The sequence below is a fragment of the Triturus cristatus genome, chromosome 4_2, assembly GCF_964204655.1.
Source record: "Triturus cristatus chromosome 4_2, aTriCri1.1, whole genome shotgun sequence".
Lineage (NCBI taxonomy): Eukaryota > Metazoa > Chordata > Amphibia > Caudata > Salamandridae > Triturus > Triturus cristatus.
In genome coordinates, this window is record NC_140586.1 from 658,621,596 (window position 1) to 658,644,945 (window position 23,350).

The 23,350-nt window shown below is 43.4% G+C and overlaps 1 protein-coding gene across 13 annotated transcripts in view; it reads left to right on the top strand.

Moving 5' to 3' along the window:
- DOCK7 (dedicator of cytokinesis 7) overlaps positions 1-23,350 on the top strand; it is an 888,535-nt gene that overhangs the window by 169,560 nt on the left and 695,625 nt on the right. The gene's annotated exons all lie outside the window — the stretch shown is intronic.

Below are 23,350 nucleotides of genomic sequence, written 5' to 3' on the forward strand. Positions count from 1 at the left end.
CGACTGTGATGGCCCACATTAGAAAATGGCAGCAGGGGACGCCAAATTTCACTCGCATTTCTGAATGCTCATGGAAAACAATTCTGCCAAATGGCAATTGGTGGAATTTGGCTGGAATTCTGCATTAAAAGAGTAACGCAGAATCGCCAAATTAGTAACGCAGAATCGCCAAATTCTGCCATTTCAGCGGTCGGAATTAAACATTCCTTCTACCCCTAGATAGGATGTTCCAGTGACTCAGGTCCAGTGTGTTATCTCCTATTATAAACTTGTATTTGAACTGCCTAGGGCTAACAATGGCAGGCCAACTGAAGATAAGCTCTTTGATCTAAAGCCAAAAAGGAGGAGGAATAACAATTTACCTAATAGCAGCGTGGTTTATAGGAGCTTTGTACTGGAGGTTGGAAGAGGGGTGAATTAAGCAGAAAAAAAGAGAAATTCACCAGCATCGTTCAGTTATTGCTGGAGATTGTAATTTGAGGAATGGAATTCATAAGAAATAAATCACAGATGGAGAACTGCACTGGGGACCCCAACGCCTCAGAGGTGAAATCCGCACATGTAGAAAAATATTCTTTAAAAAAATAACTGAACTGAGTAAAGCTGCTGAAAAAGGACAAAGCACTAGGAGAATCAAATTTTCATCTGTTCATGGGAAACTACAGGCCGTATATCATGTGATGCTAATGTTGATGACAGATATGCACTATAAAAATGCGTTTGGCTTGAAAATTGATAATTTACTACCTATTTTGTTACTTTCTGTGTTGGCATTCAATGGGGCAACTAAATTTAAAATACATGGGCAACTGGGTTAGGGTTGACCCATGAAGTTGTTTTTGTGCTGTGCTCCAAAGTATTGGAGAAACTGGTCAATAAACAACTGGCCAATTTTTTAGAAACTAATGAACTTTTAGATTCTTCTCAGACCGGTTTTAGAGCTGCTAACAATACAGAAACCACCTTACTTGCAGTATCAGACAACATCAGATCCTTGGCGGACCAAAGTAAAGCTGCTGCACTGATTGTTTTGGACCTAACAGCAGCTTTTGATACTGTATCTCACAACCACCTGCTGGGTATCTTACATGAAAAAGGAATACATTTTAAAGCTCTTCAGTGGTTCACCTCTTTCCTACAAAATAGAACACAAAAAATCCCAATGCGCCCCTTTTCTTCCAGTTCAAAAACTATCAAATACCGAGTCCCGCAGGGGGCTTCCCTGAGACCCACCCTTTTCAATGCTTAAGTCCCCTCCTTAGCTGAGATTAGCAGGAAATGGGGCTTTAATATCTGCTCCTATGCGAACGACACGCTGCTGCTAAATGCCTTTGAAGAAAAGCATTAGGATACCAAAAATAATTTAATTAACTGTCTCACTGAAACAGAGACCTCGGTGATGGGACACTGTTTGAAATTAAATGCTGAAAAATCTGAGATCCTGCTTTTCGGTGAAGCGCATTTAGTTTGGGACAACACCTTGTGACCCTGGGCACTAGGAGCCGCCCCAGAACCCAAGCAAGATGCACAAAATGTGGGCATACTCATCGATAATGCACTGACAATGCAAGATCAAGTTCAAGCTCTGTGCGGCAAAAGCTTTGCTATGCTGAAACTACTACAAAGACTTTTTTCATGGATCCCCTTAAACTGTAGAAAGTCCATTACCCAGGCTTTACTTTCTAGCAGACTTTACTATGGGAATATGCTCTATAAGGGCATGCCCGGGTTTCTTTTTTCCTGACTACAGGTGGTCCAGAATGCTGCTGCTAAACTGGTGTGCAATAAAAGTAAACACAGCTCGGCATTTGAAAGTTTGAAGAAACTGCATTGGCTGCCCGTACGCCAAAGGGCTAAATTCAAGCTCCTGAGTTATGCACACAGAGCGCTACATAAGAGTGGCCTCGCATCTTGCAAGATAAAATAGAATTCTATATTACCACACGAAACCTAAGAACTCTCCATCATGCCCTGGCCAAGATCAAACTGATCAAGAAGGTTAGAGCAGGAGTTCGATCCTTTTCTAAACTGGCGGCCGTTCACTGGAACAAACTACCATTAGACCTTCGCCTAACGGACGAATATTTGTCCTTTAGGAAGAAATTGAAAACATGGATGTTCCCTAGAACATAGACAAAGATCCCTACTGTCATCCTGGCTGAGGTCCCACCCCTTTAAACTGTACACAATCACCTTCTCCATATCAGGATAAAGCTTTCCTAGCGCCGTAATGTTCCTTGCGATGAATGTTGCACTTAATTAATACAAATACAATACAAATAGCCCTCCAAGATGAAACTAATGTTTTGAACATGCTTTGTCCAGATAGCATGTTAATCCTTACATGTAGCTCTGTGTAAAACCTCTGCCTTATCCAGCCAGAACAACCTGTACCCAAGGGCGTGTTGCCTTCACTGTCCCTTCTACTTAAAAACCCAAAAGAGATGATGTAGTGGACAGTATATAATTGCTCTATGATCACACCATGCACAACTGCACTCACTGAGGAGGTGCATTTGGGAAGTTAGTGTTTCTTTTTTATGCAGTGCATGTATCCCAAAAAACCTTTAATGGCATTGTGCCAGGGCTGCAGTGCCCTGGTAGAGGACTATGGAATACCTTTGAAATTCTGGAAGGAAGGTCAGTCTGGCCACCTGCCGATACCAGCCCACCATTTGCCACCAATGCTTTACAAACTCAGGACAGTTACAGATTCTGGTATTTTGAGGTTGTGGAATCTCAAGGATACATGACCTAACACAATCAACAAATCACCACAAATGTATGATTTCATTTGCCTGGAGAGTACGTTGCACCTTTTGTTTGTGCCCAACCAAAAGATTTAAACTCAAGGAAGGAATAACTGAAAATGGTATTAATCTTTCCCCAAATCTTCCTTGGAGATCACAGCATAGCTGAACTAACTTTACAGAAATATATATGTACACACTGAACTTTTGCCAGTTTAACTTTCAAAAGTCCTCTTTGACTGGTATCACAGTCATGCTCCAATGTCTTTGGAATCAGTACTAACTTTCGACATAGTACTGAGCTAGACAAAATGATCCAAAACACTAAAAACTTTTTTTAAAATACATTTTTAACAGGGAGATATAATGCGACCTCTAACCTACCGAACAAATACAACTACACAATCATTATGCACAAAAACTAGGCTGTTAATATTCAAAGCACATTGCTGAAAATGAGGCAACTCAATGAGCTTACAAAACTAATATGTGTAATACCTATCAACCATACAATGGTAAATATCGGGTGGTTCAACCCCAAAGATTACTCAAATACACACTAATAGGGCACTTGCCCCCATGTAATCACATTTCACTGTACTTATTTTTGGATTAATTGGTCATACTCCTGCGTCTCATGGCTCGTTCCAATCCTCAATTTGTGAGACTACTGCCACCGCCCATCAGGATCGGAAACTCCCTTTGCTGGTAATTTCAGAGTATGCCCCTCTTCCTGCCTGGATTTATTTATACAATTTTATGTGCTGACATTGTCCAGAAGTGTTAGAGCGCTTTACAATAGAGAGAAGTCTTACATGGATAGTTACATAAGGTCCAAAATACAAAATATTGTGAACATAAGGTCTAGAATTATAAAATAGTAAATCATTACAGAAAACACAGAATTGGAATTGTTCTAGGTGTAGGTTTAATGAGTTACAGCAGTAAATAGGTTGTTTACTGGTGCCATTTTCTGCGAAGCTTTTGATGAGATGGAGATAGTGTAGTTCTAAGCCATGGATGTGAGAGAACATGGTCCCACTGGTGAGGATTAGCTACAGTGTCTTTAGCTAAAGTATCTTAAAAGGAAAAAGGCTTTCAGCTCAGTTTTGAAGGTCTTGAGCGAGGTGGTGGTGTGTAGGTTTGGAGGTAATGAGTTCCATCTTCTGGTTGTGTTACCTGATAAGGATTGTGTCATGAGGTGTTCCTTTTTAAATGTTGAGGGTTCTAGAAACAATACTTCAGTGTTTCGCTATGGTCTAGAGCCTCCTTGTAGCTTGAGTTTGTCCACTAGGTAACGGGGAGTGTATGTGTGTAGGGCCTTTAGGTTGATAAAAGCAGTCCTTTTTATTTGTCCTCATATCATCTCAGATTATTGAAATAAGCACCATTGCGGTATCGGGGTCCACGTGCTCCAAATATTGGATTTTCTGTTTTAAGCAGATTGGGTGGGCTTCCTCGAATCCACCTTACTCACATTGCCCAACTGCTTTAAGAAGATCTAATCATTGGACGAATAAATTTGCTTAGAATGTCGGTATATCCGAAAAGTCATCACCCTTCTTTCGCTCATCTTGCCATCTATCTCTCTTCTCCAAAAAGGCCACAGAGTTTCTCCATGCTTGCCGGGAAGGTGGAGAGACTGGAGTCCATTATTTGCATATTTCTCTTCTCAGAATTAAGATTAAGTAGAATGTTTGATTTCTTTGCTTTGTGTTTAAGAATAAGGCCCACACCCTGTTGCTTTATCCCAAACATGATTAAAATCATGCTTACGTGCATAGTAGTACCCAATGAGAGGGAGATCGTCTAACCCACGGAAAACCAGAACTCTTCTAACTTTGGACAAGTTGCGAACATGTGCATATCGTTCGCCTCGTTCCTTCCACAATGTTTGCATATAGGGTCGCCATTACCCCTTATTTTCGCCAGCCTTTCCGGAGTCCGGTATATTTTATAACGAGTAAAGAAGCAGTTCTTCCTTAATGCAGCAGTATCAACAATTGAGTAAAGTGTAGATAAAGATACTTGCCATAATTCTTCCAGTTCAGTGTCGAGCAAGTATCCACCCCATACCGAAAATGGAGCCCTCATCTTGACATTAGCCGCTGTAAGTAGATGGTGATACTACTGCACCACTTCCTTTTTATTAGACCGGCAGTCTTGAAGGTTCCTTTCAATTTGACTTGTTTGCATTCCTATCCAATCTGGGCACTTCAGCCTTGAGTTCACTTGATAGATTTTGAACCTAGAGATTCTCCCCTCAGTCCTGTTACTCCAGTATTCCGAGGTTAGGTGCTGCCCCTCGTCTAACAACTGCTCCCATCTGCTTATCCTGCACTGTTTAAAGGGGGCCGAAAGAGTATCCAGCAAGCACTCCGTAGTACCTGGGGAGTCTCATATGGGTGATAACTTACGGTAATATGCACTACTCAAAAGCGATCTGTCCCCATACTAGATTTTTGCTCCTGCTAGAAGACATTTTAGTCTGACCTTCTTAAAGTATTTAGACAACCCAAACTTATAGGTAAAGCCATCCTTGGGCAGACCCTAAAGCATTGCTCTGTACATGGCGCCAATTAAGGTCTTGTCTGGGCCGAAAAGTAACATTCTTTTATTCTTGAGCTGAAAGGCTCAGCAATAAAGTTGGAAGTCTGGAAGCCCCAAATGCCCGGCTCCTGCTTTTCACCTTAATTTCTTCCAAGAGAGACGTATACCATTGTTGCCCCAAATAAAATATGTAATATTCCCCTGCAGGGCTTGAATGCCATTTTTATCAAAGTTTAGGGGGAAATTGTCAAACAGAAAAGTGACTCTAGAAAGGAAGAACATCTTTACAAAATTGATCGGTAACGGTAGGTTCCGCCATCTCTTTAACAAAATTTCTATCTCCTGACTCACTTTTTCTAAGTTAGCTACAGCAATTTTCCCAATATCTTTAATTATTTTTAGTCCCAGATACCTCACCTCTGTAACACTTACAACATCCTGCTCATAGTGATTCCACACCATAACGTCCGTTTTATCCTCATTAATCTTAGATCCTGAGAGTTCCCAAAAAATCCTTGCCTATGCCATGAGGTGTGGTAAAGCTGACTGTATGTCTGAAGTGAAGACCATCAAGTCATCTGCATAAAATTATATCTTTCTTACTTTCTTACTGGTGCTGACAGGGAGTCATTCACTAAAACTCGAGCAGTAGGAGTTTAATAAATCTTACCTAATGTAGCTCATGTCAAAATGGTCTAAAACTGCCATAAGGTACCTCCAATTAATGCGATCAAACGCTTAGGCTGCGTCCATGGTAACGACCTGAGGTTAAAACCTATCAGCAAGTGGTTCAGCTCTCTCAGGTTTCGCCCTGGCAAGAAACATTTTTGGTCCTCATGTATTAGGTATCCCACTACTTTATTTAAACGTGCTGCTAGGATACTGGTAAAGACTTTATAATCACTACTGAGTAATAACATTGGGCGATACGATTGGCACTGAAGTAGGTTCTTACCCGCTTTGGGATTAAAATTATTACTGCGTTGTTCCATGATTCCGGGATGTGATTACCTTTGACCAATATAGAGTTAAAGAGCTTGATCCAAATTGTAATAATCCCGTCAGCATTTACAGTGTTAAACTCACTCGGAATCGTATCGGGACCAGCAGTCTTGCCTATTTTTGCTTTTTTAATTGCTGCCAGAATTTCACTACCTGTTATTTCCTGACACAGAAACTGTTATTGTTCATGTGATAGCTTAGGGAGGTTTTTCCCTTGTAGCCATGCCTCTATGTCTGCTTTGTTTGTTAAGAGGTCTTTCTTGTATAAATCTTGAAAATACTCATTAAAGGCTTGTTTTATCTTGCAGCTCTCTTCCACCATACTATCTGTGCTATCTATGATCTTCTTAATATAGTTCTAAATCCTTTTTCAGCCTTGCTTTTCCATGCCAGCAGTGTCCCACAGCATTCTCTATTTACTATATTCCTGGCTCTGCCCGGGAGGTGGGGGGGGACGGGGGGGGACTGGAGGGTTGGAGGAGGGGGGAGCACATGTGTGGAGCATGGGGGGAAAAAAGCAAAAACAATTTAGTCCTCATGTCAAGGTAGAAGGGTAGCACCAAATAGTAGTAGCTATTGGAAAAAGAAAAAAAAAGGAAAAAGAAAAATCTAAATGATGAGTATAATGGATGAAGGTAATCTAAAAAAGAAAAGGCTTTTCTAAATACTTTGTTGGAATGTTAATGGGCTGCGGGTAAAGAAAAGGCAACGTATTATACTGCAGTACTTGACGGAACAGAAATCACAAATCATGTTACAAGAAAACCACCTAAGAATGCAGGAATGTAGAGATTTATTGTTGAAGAAAAAGTGGGTGGAGACTGTTGTAGTCACTACTCAACTGCAATGTACTAAAGGTATAGCCCTGATATTTAAAATGAGAGCTGGAGTAGGGCTGACAAGGTATAAAGCGGATGAGAGAGGCCGCTGGATTATGGCAGATATTAATATACATCAAAATCTGTACACGCTAGTGAGCTACTATGGCCCGGATATTGACGACACCTCTCATTTGGTAAACCTTTTTCTAGCCTGGTAGATTTGAATGCACCTATTATCTTAGGGGGGGACTTTAACATTCTTTCAGACAATAACCTTGATAGATCCTAAGTACAGATTCAGATTAACTTCCCAAAATGAGAGCTTACTTAGTGGATATGCTGGGAAATTATAACCTGCGCGATGTCTTTCGTAAAGTAAATGGGGACTGCAGGGACTATACCTACTATAGTAAAAAGAACAGCCATTATTCCAGACTAGATTACTTTTTTATGGACAAGAGATAGGTGGATAAATTGGCATGGATAGAACATCCCCCTATTCACCTCTCAGATCACGCAGCTCTGCTGGTAAAAGTGGAATTGGCAGATTCAATGGGGAAAGCAGGTGGACAGCCAACAGAAGGATCTTACTTAGGGAAGGGATAGTGGCTAAGTTAGCTCTGGGAACAGAGGAGTTTTTCTCTTGGAATATGACATCAGCCCCACCTATATATTTTGGGATGCATATAAGGCTTGGTCTAGGGGGATTCTCAAAAGTCTATCGATCAGTTGGGCCAGGGAAAAAAAAGCAGAATTCTCTGGACTCGAGGAAGATATGGCGAAAATAGAAAAGCTCTTAAAAATGGACATACTGAGCAACGGGGAGAGAATAGGGAAAGAGGCAACACTTGAGGAATTACAAATTAAATTTAGAGTAAAGTCAGAAGAGAAGGTGCCGCAGCAGTGGGAAGATAAAAGCAGTCATGTACATACCCTGCATTCAGTGGGCAGCCAGCGGAGAGTGAACAACATAGGTGAGATGTGGTCATTTTTTCGGCCCCATAGATGAAGCGTGCTGCAGAGTGTAGGACTGATTTCATGGGCGGTGACATGGGATTTTGTGAGATAAGTCGAGAGAGAATTGAAATAGTCGATTCTGAAGAGCACTAGTGTTTGAGCGAGGGATTTCAGATCTTGCTCTGGAATGTAACGGCGGATACACCAGAGAACACACAGTTGATATAGCGTGTTTCTGGCCATGATGCTGATTTGAGAGTGTAAATTGACTCTTTTTTTTTTTATTATGACTCCTAGGAATTTGGCACTGTCAACAATGGTGGGTTTGCTGTTGAGGATGTTAAGTGTTTCCATCTCGGATTGTATAAGAAATGTTTATTTTGCAGAAGAGATGAGGAGGAATTCAAATTTGGAAGGGTTCAGTTTTATATTATTTGAAGTCATCCAGTTTTAAATGGAGTGACGGTGAGACACGAGATGTCGTTTGGTGAGCAGACCTTTAGATTTAGTTGGTGTCATCTGCATATTGATAATAGAAATTCCCTGGCTTTCTTGGTAGTCTCTGGGAAAATGACAGTGTTGAGAAGCAGGTTTATTTAAGTACACCAATACAATAGAAATGTCTTTACCATATCAGCTGCTGGAGTCCAACAAACTTGCATCATTGTACCTTTGCCTACATTCTCCCTTAATGCTCTAAGTTCTATCTCTAAACATCCCTGCCTGAATTCACAGACATGATACCACACACCTCCCTCCAAATAATGTAAAACAAAAGCACAGAACTTATACTCTATGCTCTGTCAGAATCTATGTCAACAACATACAGAGTCCACTCTTCAAAGCATTGAGCAATTGCAAGTTCAAAAGAAAATCATGCGGGCACCAACATATTGTTTCACCACTCCTGGGCAAAGACCAACATATAGCATTAAGCAAAATATTCAAATGTTTGGGATGCAATGTTGTGTGCCCCCTTCTCCTCAAAGCAGAAAAAACATGCTACACACCCACAACATTGTCACAGGTTTTGGTGTTATCAGGGACAACACCCACTTTATTTTCCAGATGCGATTATCACTCAATTTGACAGCATTGTGAAACAATATGACCACTTCAAGAGGTGTAGAAAATGTAGAATATTTCCATTTTTGGGGAAATTTCAGCCTTACCATATCTCCCACTTGTGCCTTAGTTGACGAGACAGCATGTATCATATCAAAATTACATTTTTTCCGCTCTACGTACGCATCTTTGGCCACCTCCCATTCACTTGAGACCGGGCACTTGCCTACATCTTTGCAACTCTTACACCCGGGACACATCATAGTGATAGGTTTCCAATCCCTGAACAAATCTAAAGGCATCTTGTTGGTGACGGAATGAGGAGTGAGGCGGTATAGGTTCACTGTTTCAACAATTTCTGACCTCCAGTCTCTGTTCTGAAATGTTACCATTTGTGTAGTTTGTTAGGTATTTGACCAGATGGAAGACATATTTCAGTTGGTTCTTGACTGAGTCAAGAAGGGATCTAAAGTAGATTTATTTCTTAAAAAAGAAATGCCTTTTGTACAGTGATCTTGCGTTTCTCAGACATGTAAGATTAGTGGTGGAGGGCGACTGTCTCTATGAATCTGCAATTGCCAGCACCTTTTTTTTTTAATTTAAAAAAAAGGATCACATGAACCTACTTATCATGATTTCATTAACTTCCAGGCACGTGCTGTGTCCTGAACAGTCCTTAGATCTTTAAGCCTTGTTTGCTGATTTCCCCTCCATCCTCGTTTTCCTTCAGCTCTGAAGATTATGCCCAACCCTCAACTTTGAGCATTCTTGTTGTGATAAAGGTCCATGTTCTGCAGCTGTGCCACACCCCTGCACCATTGGTGCTGGCATGCATGCAGTGTGGGTGCATGATCCTGAGCACTCTTTTAACACATGACACATAGAAACGACATTACACAGGAACTCTCCTATGTAGAGGTCATCCTCACGTGGTTCGTGTAACTGCAGGAGATGTGGAAGTGCCTGCACATAAGACCATTCTCCCCAGGCCCCCCTCAATTGCACAACCTATTTAAGTTGGATTCAGTTACAGATTCCGGTAAGGATCGTCAAGTGCTTAAAAGACAAGGATCGCAAATGCTCTTTTAAGCTCCATATCATTATGTTAATGTGGACGTAAGCGGAGATTGAAGCCCTGGATTTATTCAGTCTCTCCTCGCTGTGGGGCCCTAACTCAGTTGAAACTAGTGACTAAGCAAGTCTTCATCAATTGGTGTGTTAGATACCAGGAGTCGGTTCACTCTAGTGACTCTGGAGACTTGTCCTGGACAGATTAGTAGTCTATGTTGCAGTTGCTGTCCGACCAGCAGGACCCATCTGCGGATTCCTTTTCCATCCTCGTGATACAGGCCAGCTCGCTCGCTTTGCAGGTAGGATTACATAGCCTTATTGCACGATATAGTGCCGGATGAGTATATCCCCCTGTGTTTGGGCAGGTCATTATTCCCATTCAAATCACATGGTTGAAGACTATGTGGAGGGACTGAGAAGTACTAGCCTTTGCCTATCTAACCTCTTTCTGCACCCAACCACAGTAGATCTGTTGAGAGACCACCTATCACCAGATGTGGAGCATACCCAGGGATATGTGATGCAGCTGTGCTCTTTGCTGATCCAATTCCTGGAAAAGCAGGAGTCTGCACTAGTCTCCCTAGTGTCACTGTATTGCTGTTGCCTCAGGACTCCTGTTCTTATTTTTGTCCCCTTCAGAAAAAGTGAGCTCAGTATTCGACAGGCCATTCCAGTCTGCCCCATCAAACTAAGAGCTGCGGGCCCAGGAGCTTCTAAACCTTGGATGCTTTGAGTTTTGTGACTTGGATGTCTAGCCCAGTTCAACATCCTCTACTGCCTTTGCATCTCCCACCGATCTAGTGGAGCTTACTCCAATCTGGGTGTAAGTCCTGACAACCAGTGGCAGGCATCAGTCTTCCTGTCCCATCTGACAGCGTAGGTGCCAATCGGTGGATCCAAGACCTACTTCTGATTTATGCTGCTGGGTCTTCAGAAAAGGGTTACACTCCGGGGAATGTACTCTCCAGACTTCATACCTACAAGCGGTCCCGCTTGGGGAATCTAGATACCAAACTGGAGACCAGTACCTGAGGTTACGTACAGCTGCATCCAGCCAGCTGTTACCATGCCACCAAGGCCAATGCTTTAGGAGTGCTGTCCTCCCTGTGCCCCTCCCGGAGAATTTGGGCATTTATGCTCTGTTGAAAACAGTAACTCCTCCAATGGAGTTCGGCTTGGCTACTGTACCTCAGTTCCTTAAACAGGCTCGATATCTGGAGAGAATCATTCAGCGAGTCTGCAATCTAGAAATCCATTGAAAACAAGTTCTAGGCTTTTTAACATTGTTCACTTTTGGTCTCCTGTGGTGCAGGCTGTCTTTCAAAACACATTGTAAGACAATTTACAAGCCCAGAGGTCTATCACCGAGTCACGTCAGTACCAGCATCTTCCTGGCCAGCTATAGGTTGCATTTTTGTCATATGTTTGAAGGATTCACTGCTTGCTCCGAGTCAATGTCCTGGAAGAGCACTGGTTAATGTTTTACCTGGTCCAAATTATAACTGTTGAGTCCCAGAACTGCATAGATACTGCCATCAGGACCATTATTTTCAGTCTGTCCCTGCATTAGCAATTACGGCTTGAATATTCTGAACTCCATGGTTGTCCTCTCCTTTCAATGGGAAGAGTGCATTTAATCACTTGATAAACGAGGTCCTCCAGAATTACAAAATGCTGTTATTCAGTGGTACAGCTAAGACCACCAACCCCTTGCAGCTGGCAAAGGTCCCTCCAGTCTTGAGAATCACATGTTGATTTTTTACCTCAAAGTACAAACCAGAGCCTGCTCTTCCTCTGAAAGCAACCCACAGTTAAAGAGGGAAGGGCAAACCTGGGTCAAGAAGGCCCTAGGGACCAGACACTCTCTCTGGTGCCATCTCAGTAAGCACACTCCACACCATTTAGGAAAAGCTTTCTCTCCATCACTTTTATTGGACTGGACATAGAGAACCCTTGACACGTAGGTCTTCCCATTGGAAAGGAACATCTATGCACCCTTCCCAGGGCACTCCTGTCCCAGGTGACATTCATTTAACTTTGCAGGATGTCAAGCGGTGTCTCCTTGTAGGAGCAATAGAGCCTCTAAAATGTTGGCCAAGATATTACTCCCACTACCCCCCTATATGGAAAATGGTGGAGAAGCCTGCCCAATCTGCGATCTTAACTACTAATTCAGTTCTTCCCCCTGACTTTGTCAGATCTAGGCAGCTTTCTAACACAATAACAGGAGATGCTGGTCGAATCTTCATCATGCATGCTTTCATATATTTGTCCCACAGGAATATCGGAAGATCTTTCAGTTTGAATGGAGAGAAACCAGAATTACCACTACAGTAGAAAGACTTTTGATCTCAATAAGACACCCCAGGATCTTTATTAGTCGTGGTCCTGGTAATGGCCTCTCTGCAGCTGGAGGAGTTCACTATCATGGCAGGATGCATAGTCTGGACTAACATTGACCCTTTTGACCCTTTGAGTCTTGGGTTCTCAATGAACTAACCAAAATGCTGCATCCAAGAGGATTCAGTTCATAGGGTCAAGTCTGCAGTCCAGGCTGGCAAAGGTCTTCTTTCTTCTTGAGAAGGTAATGACCATCTACTAGATGATGAATCACATCGTGAACATTTATACCATACTGGGCTGGTGTTGTTCAAAGACTCCTGTGACCTCAGATATTCTGCATAAAGGAGGGGGATTCGGTGCCAAACTCCACATGCATTCCCTGTAACTTCATGCAGTGACATGCTAGGATGAGAGATTGGGGTACCTATACTAACTCATCCCACCATCCTGCCATCCTTGGTGTCAGCTTTGAGATGGTGGGCTTATGCTCACTACATTTGTTTAAGATGCCCCTTTCACATGCCAAATCTACAGCTCGTGATCATTACCCACTCATCAGAGTACAGGTGGAAGCACATTGCAGGGATGTCTCCATTCATGACTTGGGGGAAACAAATCAAATTTGTCCCTGCTCGTGTGTTTTTGAGCTAATCATAACCTAGTATGGAAAAGCTACCTTCTAGTGGTAAGATACAAAGTGGCCCTGCATGCAGCTGATAGACACCCACTATGGGGATCAGCAGTGCCACAGCAGGTAGCATTATACGGCATATCCATTCTCAACTAGAGCAACTTAATCTGTCTTCATGGCCTAGCAAGTACCAACCATTGATGCCTTTGTCACTCCCCATACCACCAGGTGCAATCAATTAGCTTCATGGATGGGCAGAGAGCCAGTATGCCTTAGACAGCTTAATGTTTGATTGTAGGAGATGTTCATATACATCTTTCCTCTGACAACACCAGTGGGCGTGTCTGTGATTAGGGACACACCTGGTTATTTAGTCATTCCATTGACTCCTACTAATCTCCCTAAGTCTTGTTCGCTGACCTGGTTCATCTACGTACAAGAACCACACTGGCCTCACAATCAATCAATCAACCAATCAAGGGTTTATAAAGTGCGCTACTCACCTGTGAGGGTCTCAAGGCGAGGGGGGGTGGGGTGCAGCTCTGGATCAGTCGAAGAGCCAGGTCATCTCACAGAGAAGAGCGCTCTTGTCCATGAAAGGAGGGAGAGTTCTGCACCTGCTAGCATAGCTTGCTTGCGCACTTTGATCCTAAGAAGTTAGGCCTTAGCACAACTAGGTCTCTTTGTAGAATACCGAGCTATCCTGGTAGCTGTTCAGGGACGAAGCAAATGATTTAGATTCTCCCATTGGGAACTGAAAAGCCACTGTCCTGCTCAGTAGATGTCATGTCTCTTTTGTACCAGTTGGTAAAGACAGTTCTTTGTTAGGGGACACCTGCACAACTTACATAATGGCTATTAGGGCATACCGAAACAGGCCTAGGAAGCTTTACACTACAGCTGTGAGTCCATAAAAAGACATACAGTAGGCCTGATATCTGTTCACTCCCATCAGGAACCCAAAGTCTCATGAGACCCTAACTTTGGTCTGGCCAGACTATTTTAATCTTTTTGGGCGTTCATAAAAGTGGTACCTCTCTACCAATAGAGAGCGTAGAAAGAGCTGTTCTGAATGGGTTAGGGAACGTCCTCCAGAGTGATATAATTTGGGACTTCATCATAAGATGGGTAATATATATATGTTAAACTAGCTTCAGGGTACACTTTTAAATAGAATTGTGACTGATATAATTATTTTATTGTGACATTTTTCTACTTTGTATAGGTTATACATGTAAATAATTTGAATACACACACATATACATACATACATACATATACATGCACACGCACATACACATATTTATCATGCACACTATGCATTTATTACACAAATGGCAATTGGCTTTGGTGACAGAAATAAAAACACTAGATAATGCATGCTGCTTCAGTAAGATTAGTCCGATTTTAGAATCCTATGATGAAACATGCCTCGTGCATTATTAAACATATTGCATGCATACACTAAACTAATGTCTCCTGACAATAAGTGTAAGAATATTTTCAGTGTATCCACACTTTTAATATGATCAGGTTAACACTGTCCAGTAAATGTAAAAACAAGCATTTGCAATGCAATAGGTCTCGCTTTTGTGAAAGTTAGAGCTATTGGTGCTGTAAATGACAACTTTTTTGGTTATGTTTTTGGTTTCTAAGCATTTTATCTTGCTGTTCCGTAACATGAAGCCCTGGCAAAGCCAGAAAGAAACAATTGCACTTTGTGCTTGTTGTTTTAGTAAAAGAACTCCAGTGACAGAAAAACAAGCCGAACGACTGTCTAGATTATTAAACTGCTGTGTTGCAGCATTCACATGTGTTTCTGAAGTTAATCTTATCATGCATGTTATTAAAATGACAAATAGAAAAAAATAAAAAGCAAACAAAATGTCCAAGTGATATTCTGATTAAAATTAGCAAATAACGGGCCTGATTCGGCTCGAAAGCACTGATTCCTGCATGTAATTCCGTATCCCAGCTGCAAAACTCAGGATGGCATGAGGAGGGGAAGAAATACCGCATGGTAATAGCTACTGAAGGGAAGATTTACAATTTTTTTCACGTAGCGCAGTGCAGCAGCTAGAAATTACCTAAAATAAACCTCAGCCCTACGCAGTGACGAAATTTGGACATACATATTCTACGTCTTTTATCTCGTTCTACCTTCACTTAAGCATTTCTCTGTATTCGTCCCAACTGTAACGGAGCACTTCTTCAAATTATTTTTTCTATTCATATTCCGAACAATGTAATAAAATTAAAATAAAAAAAACGACCAAGTAGGGGCATTGGTGGATGTAAATGATCCATTACAGTTGCAGGGCAAGATTACTACGGTGGGGTGAGGGACAACCCCTGCGCTTCCCCATCAACCACAACAAGGGCGTTACGTCACTCATGTCATCAACGTATACCAAACACATGTGACTGATGTGATTGCCTTCTATTCTAGTTCTATATATGAGGACCTACATTGCATGACCTTGCAGTCTACGGCACTCGTCGTGATCTAGGAAACCATTTAATTTCCTCGGCAAGATCGTGGGAGCGCAGCGGACGTGCGCAGCGGGCGCACCAGCGGCACGCCAAAGGCAAGCGCTCGAACCAGGATTGGCGTGTCCCCCAGGCTATAAGATCTTTCACAAGCCCAGAGCCACAGGTAGAGGCGGTGGGGTTGGTTTTATGTTTAAAGAAGGCTGAGACTTTGTCCCTATGGACATTGACGCACTAGAGGGATTTGAGCTCCCGGGGTTTTCCCTAAAAGACCCCAGGGGGCACCTATTGGATGGCATAGTGTGCTACAGACCCCCTGGCGCAGTCAATCTGTCTCCATTACAGGTGCTGATAGATGTTTTTAACAATATGGCTGTCACTCACTCGAGACTGCTTATTGCAGGGGACTTTAATCTTTGGTAAAATGGGACCTTAGATACAGGTTACCATACCCTTCTTCAATCTTGCGAAAGTCTGGGCCTATTCCAGGGAGTAACTGGACCTACATATATAGGGGGACATGTGCTCGACCTAGTTTTCACTAAGGAAAGGGTTATTGACCACATGGAGATTCTTCCTGTAGCCTGGACTGACCATCATTTGATCAAATTTCTGATGGCCATTCCTAACCGAGGAGCTACCACCCTGAGGGATGTTAGGAACTTCCTGGGTAGGGATTGGAAGAGGCTATAGGAAAATGCGACACAGTCACCAACGTTCCCTATCAAAGGGGATTTTGATGTACATAGATCAGTGGAGGAGAACTATATGGTCCTCTGTAGTCATATTACTGCAACTGTTAAAAAAATTGCCCCTCTGAAACGCTGCAAAAACAGAGGCTGACCCTCCGCTAGGTGGTTCAATGAGAAACTTAGACTTGAAATCAAAATGTAAGCAGGCAGAAAGAAAATGGAGAAAGCACTATGCAGATGAGGATAAGCTTGCCTGGAAAGGGGCTATATCTCTTCATAAAAAAGAAATTTCTGCCGCTAAACAGGAATATTTCCAGAGATCATTTTGAACTCATCGAATAAGTCCAAATGCATCTTTAAATTAGTTGAGGATCTCACTAATACTCAGTTCTCAAAACCAGATTCAGCCTACTCAAGATCTCTGTGATAGTTTAGCAACCTTTTTTTACTAAATAATCAGTACTATCATCACTGGGCTTAAAACCAACACCTCTGGGGGGTAGAAGGCATGACTCATAAATTAGCAACCTCAATTGATAGTGCGGGCGGAGTACCGTATGCAGGTATACAGACTGGTGAAGGGACTGGTGAAGGGACTGGTAAACTGAGTCTCCTAGACCATCTTGAGCCCCTTTCGGAGGAGGAATTTAGTAGGCTCGCCCTGGGCGTCTCCTCAGGTTCCCCACTAGATCCCCTTCCACACAAAATTTGGAAGGAATTTGACTTAGAACTATTCCCCAGGCTCCGACAGATTTGTAATCAATCACTTTCCAGTGGAGTGGTACCATCTGGCTGGAAACAGGCCATAGTTACGCCACTCCTGATGAAGGCCACTCTTGATCCAACCTGCCCGGGTAATTATCGGTTCATCTCTCTCCTCCCCTATCCAGTGAAAATTCTCGAACGTCTGGTCAGAAAATCTCTGTCAGCGTTTTTAGAACGCACTAGTTGCCTGGCAGATGTACAATTTGGTTTCTGTCCAGAACACGGAACTGAGTGACTGTGATGGACGATCTGCGTCAGTTGTTGACAGGGGACAATCAGCAATACTTATTTTGCTTGACCTGTCTGCTGCTTTCGACACGGTCAACCATGATATTTTGCTGACCCGTCTAGAGGAGGTGGGAGTAGTGGGCACTGCCCTGGATTGGTTTCGATCCTATCTATCTGGCAGATGTCAGGCAGTGGCTCTTCCACCGTTCCAGTCAGCCTTCACAAATATCTGTCATGGGGTTCCACAAGGATCTGCCATCAGCCCAATTTGATTTTAACATTTATCTGAGCCCATTGATTAATACCATTCGGGCCCACAATGTGAAATTGATAAATTATGCTGTTGACACCCAGATCATTCTATCTCTTGATGGAACCCAACCTAATGCCCTGGAGGATTTTCATGCGTGCATGCACGACACTGCGCAGTGGTTACGAAATAACTCCCTACAATTTAATTCAGATAAGACCGAAATTCTACACTGCGCAGTTGCAACTTCTGGCCTCTTGGCACTTCTACTCCCTTGGCGCCGTCCACGACGGTGCGAAACTTGGGAGTCATGTTCAATGCCAACTTGTCACTGGAGATGCAAGTGAATAAGACGGTGGGGTGCTGTTTCGGCCTTATGAGTGCTTTAAGAAAGATCCTTCCATTGCTTCCAGTCTCGGCCAGAGCCTTGATTGTTCAAGGCGTTATCTTAAGTAGACTTGACTTCTGCAACGCCATGCTGTTGGAGTCCCCCAAATATTTAATCCAGAGACTGCAACGTGTTCAGAACACAGCAGCGAAACTAGCCCTGTCCAGACCACGAGGTTCTTCTGCCTCAATGCGCCTAGCCAAGCTACACTGGCTCCCTGTGCAGTAAAGAATATATTTTAAATCCCTTTGCATTGGGTTTGGGGCGCTGCATGGACTCGGTCCTAAGCCACTACAGAAGAAACTGGTTTGTTACACTCCTACCCGAAGTCTCCGTTCCTCTTCTGCCTATCTGGCAAAGGTACCCACATTCTACAGGGCCAGACTGGGAGGAATATTCTTTAGTTTTGCTGCCGCCAAACTCTGGAATGAACTTCCACTTGAAATCAGACAATGTAGTACTTTGTCCCTGTTCAGGAAAAGGATCAAAACGTGGCTGTTCCCTAGAAACTGATTCTGTTTTCACTGAGTAATGTTCATCTTAAGCTCTATCTTTCTTACTCCCTGCTGGTCTGTGTTCACGTATCTTCAGCGCCAGGGTACCCGTAGGGTGTTTGTCGCGCTCTATAAATATTATATACAATACAATTTGCTTTATAAATTCACGTAAACAGGACAATGATACTTGAAACTGAAACACTTTACTTTTGTACACTTCCCTTACACAAAATGCTCTTTAGCTCAACAGTTTATTGAATTAAGTGCGTGCGGTGCCTCCCACAGCATCATGAGTTCTCGAAGTGTCGAAACAAACCAAGAAGACAAAGAAACTAATGACACAAAAATAAAAAATAAACAACCGAAAAATGGCTATTTGATCTATACATTTATCAATATGAAGCAGCACATGGCAAACGATCTCTGTCACGCCAGTTGTTGATCTCACCAAATGCTTTTACAAGACGAAAGAAAAAAAGTTTACTGTTGAGTTTACAAAAAGGTATTCAAAAATACAATCTGCTATTGCCTGCAATAAATCCGGCAGTAAAAAGGCAAATAAACAAGATGGAATATTCAAATGCTGAATTATCCTTCTCCTATATAGCGTTGTTGTCGCACCCCTTAAGAGAATAGAACACGCTCTGGTAAAGCCGATAAACCTCACTTGCGACAGAGTATGATGTAACTGGAGTGACTGGCCAATGGGCTAAGTCATAGTGGCTGTTTTCCTCTTGCATGACTATCTCCGCATGGAATCAGATGGTGAGAAAACAGAGTAGGCCACCTGGCACTCTCAGTTTCAGTGTAGATTATTCCACCAGCATGAGGTGCGGGTGCCCATTAGTACAGAGATAAAAGCAGGTGTTATCTTTTTCCATTCAAGTGCTTTACACTTTGTGTCCTTGGGCAAATCCCTACCACATAGCTGCACAGGGGGAGGGGGGGGGGATAAAACAGCTCTATTAATTTTTCTCGCCACCCTGCGTTTGATGCCAAGCAACTCCCTTCAAAGTGTGTGTTGCACTTGAATGCATTAATTTAAAAAAAAAAAAACTAATGCATTTGACCAATCAGATACAAGTCCTAAGGCATGAATAAGTTATCAAATAAAAAGCAAGAAGTCACAGGTACATGTACAACACAAATAACCCGAAGATGATGGTCCTTTGAAAAAAGTTGCAAGACACAATGGGCCTCATTACAGCAGCCGTGGTGAGGCAGCGATGGACTAAGCCGGTGTATCATTTATAACAAATAGACACAAGATGTAGTCCTACCTAGCAGCTGTGAATCGGGGAGCCCCTCTCCTGCATCACTTCTGATAATGAAAGTAATACTACGCTGCCAACTAAGGCACCCCCTGCTTGAATCAAGCATTGGCAATGTGCGGCACTCAAAAAACCATGCAGCTCACACTGAATTCACAAGAGCACTCCTCTCACCCAGCATTTATACAAAGTGTTTGCTCTGCAATCACCCAGGCACACCCTGCACTGACAGACCTCTTATGCTGCACTCCTACATCTCTCACCCACCACAGGCATTTTATACAGCATCCTATACAATCACCCTGACGTCACCCACCTGGACACTCACCCTGCACTATCATTGCTAACCCAGCACGCCAGAGGCCCCTCACCCTGAACTCAGACACTGCACCCTGCACAATTCATCTTTAGCACTGAACTCATAGTCCACAATACACTTCTCACTCTGAACTCACACACCATTCATGCTGACAGTTTACCTTGCTGGCAGACGTCTTTCATCTGTGCAGATGTCTCTCACCGGCGTGCATACCTCCCACACTGCATACTCAGCACTCAACTTGCACACACAAACCTTGCACTCCTAGACTAGTCACATATCACTCTACTGCATAGACAACCACTTACTTTACACACAGACTACTAATCATGCACCTAAATTCAGCTTATCCTACACACACATCTTAGCTTGTACAATTTTATACCACTAACTCTACATACACAGATCACCCCGCTTACTCATCCACCACAAACCCTGGTAAACAAATCTCGTTACCCAAGAGGAAGAACTTCTTGTTGCCCCTCAGTCCCTGCTCTACGTTATCTGACGCGTCCTCTCGCATTGTCTGGCCTGTCCACGCCCCCTCTGCAACACCACCATGCTACTAACCCGTGAGGGAACTGCGGTGCTGCGGGTTGCTGCCTTACTTCTTCCGGTGAGGCGGTGGCCTTGCCATTGAGCACTTGGGTATGCTTGCGAGTATTCTTGGATATGGGAGGGATTGTTTATAGAGTTAAAATTTTTCACTGTCTCCAGCGCGAGGGCAGGCGACTATTGGAACCAACTTTCCCACAGGAACTGTGGCACACGCTCCGTTTGGGGTGTGCTGGTGCACAAGGGCAGGTTCCTCACCGCGCTGACGGCCCCAGGGGGTCAAGGAACTCACTGCTGAACTCCGGTCGGAGCAGCCACTTGTCCCCCACAAGCTCGGTGCACTTCGGACTGCATGTCACGTAGGGAGGGTGGGGGTCAAAAGGCCTGCTAAATTGCTGCTAAACGCGCGTCGCATACCTGCAATGCATTTACACCATTTGCAGTGATATACAAAGGATTTAGATTGGTGCGAAAACAGGTGGCGGGGCAGGCATGTAAAGACTACCTTGCTCCCACTTGCCTTACAAAGGCCCGTAATTCGAACTGCAGAGGCCCGTGCCTCTGCCTGAAATAGAGCAGTGAGGTCAAACCTTTCATATGACCGGCCTAAAGGAAACCTGCCTCGGAGCTAAGCTTGTGGCAGGCAATAGCTCAATTATTCCCCCGCATTGCTCCAGGCCAAGCGAGTCCCAAAAGCCCAGAGGCAGGAGCCGTGAGTCCCAAAGGAGGGAGGCGGGGGGAGGGAGGACGCCAAGAGGCTGAAGAAATTGCACCGGACTCACTGTATAAAACACCGACTCTGCCTGCAGGCACAGAGTGCGACGTACTACTAGGACAGCGTGCCCCAACGGAAGAACTATTTAAAATACCCCTGGGGAGACCCGAGATCTCCATGCTGCCCAGGAAACACCGGTATACATACTGATGGGAGAGGGGGGACCGGGACGCGGTCCGCCCCCTGTGGCGACCTGGAAGGCCCCACAATAGAACATTCCCCACGCCAAGGGAGACCTAAAAAGGTGAGCATGTCAGCGGATGAAGCTGTGATTGACAGGCACCTAATCTACACAACGATGTTTTTGTTAGCTCTTTCCGAAGTACACAAGCAGGACATGGATAGCTAATACAGGGAGGTGCTTCATCTTACTTTGCTACAAAATACTTAACATGTGAAGCAGTAAGGGCACCAAAGAAGACAGCAAGGGCGGTTTTTAACAATTCCTAATTATACCACAATCTGATCTAGAATACTGCAACATTAGTTGCAACAGTACCCAAAAGAACATATTACATTTATCTAAAATGGATGTTTGATACGTAATTTTGTCCATGGACGCTAACATTTAGACGTCCTCAAGCTTGCGATCCAATAACGAATACCGTTTTTATCAGATACAAAATGGCTGCCAGCCTCGCTATGACCTGCCCATAGATCCCACTCATTACAAGTGTTTTTTTTCAATTGAGGAAACAAAGCTCTGAGCTTAGTGGAACCTTTGATAAGGTTGTGCATATTAGAAGTTAAAGAGAAAGACTACATAACAGGAAAGTAACTTTCTTTCACCTGTTTTGAGTGGGGTAGTTTAAGGTTACCTGCCTTGGGATTATGTTGTACAAGGCAGGTTGTTTGCAATGAACATTTGTCAGGGTGCTGCAAAGCGTGGAATGCACAAGTGAGACAAGTAATGAACACTGTAGGAATTGTTCTACCTACCTCCGGTGAATTGTTTCCCAGTGCTCCCTTCTGACCGCCAAACACGCACATTCTAACACCAGGTGAAATAGTGTCAGTGTGTTCTACAACAGACGACTGAGTATTTGCCTTGAGATGCTGAGGTAATACAAGGAGCTATTTATTTCTACCGGTGGATTTTGCTTCACTTTGGACTACGTGCAGCCAAGGTCACACATAGGAAACCATTATGGCTGCCATCAGTACTGAAATGAACTTACAGAGTGAATAAAAGTTTACTCAATTTATTAACGAGCCTCAACCCAAACCTGCTAATGCTTTAGCTAGCTACTGGTCAGAATCATAAAACGAGAAGGAATGAGCCCTTACCTGCCGCTCAGTCTCGGAGGCCATGTCTGTGTCCAGGGGAAAGCGAAAGCACGCCATGCGCGCGTTCAGGGAGCTGAGTCGTGTGAGTGCACATCTCCTGTCCTGTGCGTGTTGAGGGAGCCGAACCCGCGCACATCTGCTGTTCCTTGTGCTAACGCTGCCAGCCGTGCGCGTGCACATGTCCTGTCCCCCCTTCGCCCACTAAACCGACAACAATAGGTCTCGGCAAGGTGAGCAGCAAATGCGCTGCATCGCTAGGCGAGACCTAAAAAGGGCATGACGCTCTGCAGACAAGTACAACCCATCAGATGTTTTCTTGTAAAAGCAGGTCTAAAAGACTTGCATAACTTGATCCCTCTTAGTATGATTTGTTATCATGTGTCTTTTTTTTCCTAAAGCCTAAAGTTTCTTAACGAGCTGAAATCTTCGACTGTTCGACCTGGCTAGGTTGTCTACGGATTTAAGTTGACTTGAGAGAAAAGCCTGAAAGACTCCACTGCCTATTCCTAACGTTTATACTAATGGAATAGACTAAAGATCAATTTGTACTGATCATAGAGATTTTCAGAGTAGGTTGAGTATATCATAACCTGTTCAAAGAATAACCTAGTGTCCTATTAAGGGATAGCTCCACGCACTATGT